The sequence below is a fragment of the Anguilla rostrata genome, unplaced genomic scaffold (assembly GCF_018555375.3).
Source record: "Anguilla rostrata isolate EN2019 unplaced genomic scaffold, ASM1855537v3 scaf0959, whole genome shotgun sequence".
Lineage (NCBI taxonomy): Eukaryota > Metazoa > Chordata > Actinopteri > Anguilliformes > Anguillidae > Anguilla > Anguilla rostrata.
Genome location: NW_026986321.1, coordinates 5425 through 10308, shown reverse-complemented (window position 1 = coordinate 10308; position 4884 = coordinate 5425).

The following is a 4884-nucleotide window of genomic DNA, read 5'->3' as shown; positions in this document are numbered from 1 at the left end:
ATAAAGAGTTATGGAATGTGTCTGGGGAGAATAAGGATAATGCGATTGTACAGAAGTTCAGGTCGCTGAAAGAAAAAATGGCGAAGCAAAAACTTGCAAATACCATAATGAAACGGCGAGTGGCAGTGATTTTAAGGACATTAGAGGAGCAGAGTGAGTCAGTATACAGTTCTGATGATGACGAATGGGAAGTCAGACATACAAACTGCCAAACAGCTCCTTTGTTAGATGTGGATGATGAAAGAAGTGATAATGGAATTTTAGATGAGGAGCCGGGGTTTCATAGGCCTACTGGGGGGACAGAATGTAATGCATCTATTACCAATTCACTTCTTTCTAATTGCCGAAGGTTGGTTTCTAGAAGTTCTACATCACAAAAAGCAACTAAATCAGTCGGGACAAAAAACACGAAAATCGCACCAATAATAACACGCAGAGTTCGTACAAGCGCAACACAAAATCCTGTCAATGGGGCTATCACATATGAATATGCAGATCAACAGGTGGATCGCAATCTTACACTTTCAAAGTTGATTACACTGCAACAACAACTTCCCACGTGGGACGGAGTTAGTGACCCGACCGCAGTTGTTGAAAAGGTGCAAACGCTGCAGCGAATACACTCGCTAGCTGACAAGGACTGTTGTAAATTATTGCAATATGTGCTCCCTACATCGGTTACTATTCCGTTAGAATTCATACAGGGTCAGGGAAACCCTGTTGTTTTCCCCAATCATGATGCGAGGTTAAGGCTAATGAGCGAGGCTGTGGGTTATCGCGTTATAGCTGACATGAATAAAATTCTTGAGTTTGTACCTAAGAAAGGGCAGCATCCCACTGATTTTCTTAGAACATTTGTGATTGTGTACAATCGAAACATAGGTGGAGGGAACAGAGCACTACTAACTGGTGACGATCCAATGTTTTGGAGTTTGGTAATCAATAAATATAAAGATCTCGTCTCGCCTACTTGCCAACATTTATTGTTACAGTTGAATAGAGAACTGGGTGCACAGCCAGTCAGACAGCACATAGGCAGGGATATCCAAGACTGTTTAACTGTGTGGAATGAGTCGCAACTCAGTTCACTGAGCCCTAAACAGAGCTCTAGAAAAAGGGTTGCTGTGCTAGCATCTAATAAGGGCCAGGCCAAATTTCATTGTTTTAACTGTGGGAAGCCAGGTCACATTCAGAATGAGTGTAGAAGCCCCCGTGTGTGTGCCAATTGCAAGCGTGTTGGCCATTCCAAGCGACACTGCTGGTCAAAAGGAGGAGGGATGGAAGGAAAAGGGCCAAAACAGCTGCGTGCACAGCAGCCTCAGACAGAACAGCCCCAGATTGAAGGCACTCTTACATACACAGACCTATTGTCTATGATTAAGGCACATGCTGAGCAGAGCAGCCAGAAAGGCTCTGAGAATCCCTTTCACAGTCCAACCCCACATACAGTGACTTTCTAAATCGGGGATGCTTAAAAAAATAAAATAAAATAATAATAATAATAATAAAAATTTAAAAGGGGGAGGCTGGGAAGCAAACTGAGAAGGTTCATAAGAAGTTATGAACAAACTTGGTGAAACAAATTTGAAATTGGTGATGCAAAAGCGGGGTAGGGCAATACAGTATTTCCGATATCATTGGGACCAATGCAAATTATATAACAAAGCTGAACTTGATACCAATGTCAATGTTTAAATGATTAAAACTGCATAAGAATATACACTCACACTTGGTCTTTCTCTCCCCTACAGAATTAATCGTGATGAGGACGAGGCTCCTGGTATTCAGGAACAGGTTGGAAGTCAGCACTAAGTGGGACATTCCTATCATATTCATAAACGACACACAATGTGGCAAGGACAATAGACGCAGTTGATGTTGGATTCACCAAATGGACATCAGACAGGTGGAAAGATGGTGAACCGTTCACAACAGAGGACACATGGAAAGTATCAAGTGAATCTTCATTTAGAACACATGATTGAGGGTGGAAGACAGCTTCCAAGAATACAAGAATTCATTGTGACAGTAAAAACACGTAATTGTAATGTACATTACATTAAATGTAATGTAATTGGACACATTATGATAATGCAATAACTAGTTGGGATGAGGGACAGGATAACCTGGGGAGATGGGCCGTGGAGCATGAATGTACATATTACTCTGGTCTAACAATGATGCATCTAAATTTATACGGTTAAAAAAATAAATAAATAAAATAAATAATAATAGTAATAATACATATATGTATGAAGTTACATTTGAGAATAGACAATGCCAACCTCTAAAGGAATGGGAAGACTCAAGCAGTTGGACTGGAGCAAATGTCCTCCACTGCACCCTATTCCTAGAGAAGGCATCATTTTTGGACCAGAAGAAAAAAAAAAAAAAGGGGTTTTATAATATGATGTAAATATGGTATTCATGCATGCTGTTTATGATTGAGCTAATGTCATTGTCATGTTTGATCAGTATTGTTTACTATTGTTAAGGTTTGAACTGGTAAGGGAATGGCTGAATCAACAGATTATTACACTCATACATGTTATGCATGAAAGTCATGCAATAATTATATCTATTAACTATAATGAACTGTCCACAGAGAGGAATGTTCACCCTTTAGAGGAAGTGGAGAGCGTGGTGGACCAGTGTCACTGATGTATTCTGAGTCACCCCACAGGATTTCCATATGGTAATATAAGGTGTTAATCACCCCCTGGTTTCTGGTTTACACCAGCATACACTGTTCAGATGGGGAACATTCGTTTACCTACTACTGATGCCAGTGAGTCCAACAGCTTGGCCATGTGGGATGATGCCTACCTGGTTCCTCAGTCAAATGTGTTTGCAGGTATTCATGCTCAGGTAAAGAAAGCTCTAATGGAGAGTGATTCAACACTACTCAGAACAAAAATGGAGGTGAGCTTGGCCCAGGCAGAGGCCACAGTCCTGAAGTGACAAGGATGCTCTGATGAAAACACATTTTTGGAACTGGATATTCCTGGCAATTGTAGGTCTAATAGTAATTCATATCCCCAATGATCAAACACAATGTTATTGCTGGCATAAACAGAAAAAGACAGTTGGAGAAAGTCATTGATAGAAATGAAACTGTGGGATGGCTCAGAAATAACCCCTGAATAATTTGTGGGTTTGTTTTAATTTTTATATTTTATTTTTTGTTTTTGCTTCATATTCTTTGCTTTACATACACCTTTGAATATAGAAGACTTTCTTATAAAAAATTTTAAAAAAGTAGGGAATGTTGGAAAACATGGGAGCCACAGTTTACCCTTCTGAGGTGTCTCACATTGTAGTGGGCCAGTTACAGACAACATTGATTGTTTACCACCACACTCAGTTAAATTAACCTTTTAATCACACCCTTTGTGCTACATCCTCTACCCCCTTGCCCAGTCAAATTGTCTCACTTTGATATGCAGTACCATTGTGTGATATCCTCTACCCCCTACTTCAGTCCAACTCCCCCACACCTTGTTTCTCCCCCCCCCCAATGTCTGATTACCTCCCCCCCCCTTTCCCCGTGATGTGTTTAAGATAACCATTTGGCCCTTTGTTTCCTTGAAGGAACAGGGTATAAGTATTCACTGTCTCCGTCATTTGTTGGTTCTGTGTTTATCTGTACTTGGGTAACAGACCCACTAGTTCCTTTGCTACATTAAACAACCTATTTTGAAACGAAGACGTGCCTGCATTTATTTTTCTACTTACAAAAGTACGGCGGAATAAATTGAACTCTTAAAAATTCCACAATGCTACTGCTCCTACTGCTCCTGCTGTTTATTGCTGCTGCTGCTGCTGCTACTACTACCGAACGAGGATTCATTACACTATATGAGTAGTATATTTCCCTCTAATTGGTTTAAATCTCTGTGCTGGGGGGAAATACCAACAAGCTGTTGGTACACACAGCCTAATAATATTTGGTGATTAGTTTGAATGGCCTTGGGCTTACGAGGTAGCTAAGCCACTGACTGACATGCTTGTCACAATCAACAACCTGAGCCGACCAGAGGAGGATGGGTTTCCCCCTTGAGCCTGGTTCCTTCCGAGGTTTCTTCCTATCTGCCACAGGGAGTTTTCCTTGCCAATGTCACCTTAGGCTTGCTCCTGTGGGGGTTCAGGCCAGGGTTGTCCGTAAAGTGCATTGTGACAACTGCCGTAAAATACACTATACAAATAAATTTGATTGATAGAAGCCAAGGCCATACACGTAGGCATAGCCTTCAACATTACAAATTGTATTTTCCCCTGGTTTAATTTTACTCTTGCTTCAGGGGAAAGGCCAAAAAAAAAAAAAAAGCTTGGTACACAGCCACTGACCCACAATGTTAGAATGGCCTCGAGCTGACCGGATGAAGGGCCCTTCCGGTAGCCGAATGGCGTTTCACATAGTCATCACTTCAGCCGGAGACTAAGTACTAACAACATGTCAGCGTATGGTTGTTTTGGGGGTTTTGTCCATGCATGCTTGTATGGATGGCAATGAGTGAGGATTCATTTACACTGATGCAGGTAATAGCATATTTCCCCCGGTTTAGTTTAAATCTCGGTGCTCGAGGGGAAATACCGACAAGCTGTCGGTACACATAGCCTAATATTACATCTAACATAGTATGTTCCCCTGGTTTATTAATTAATAATTAATCTAACTATTGGCCTCAGGGGAACGTCCAACATGCTGTTGGTACACATAACCACTGATCCATGTAAAAAATAGACGGCCTCAAGCCGAAGGGCTTGACTGGACGAAGGGCTTCCTCCAGGTGGTCGTACACATAGTCATCATGTCATCGTTGAACATGTGCTTCACATCACTACTCTTACTGCTGCTGCGCTATGGCTCCTACGCTGCTGCGT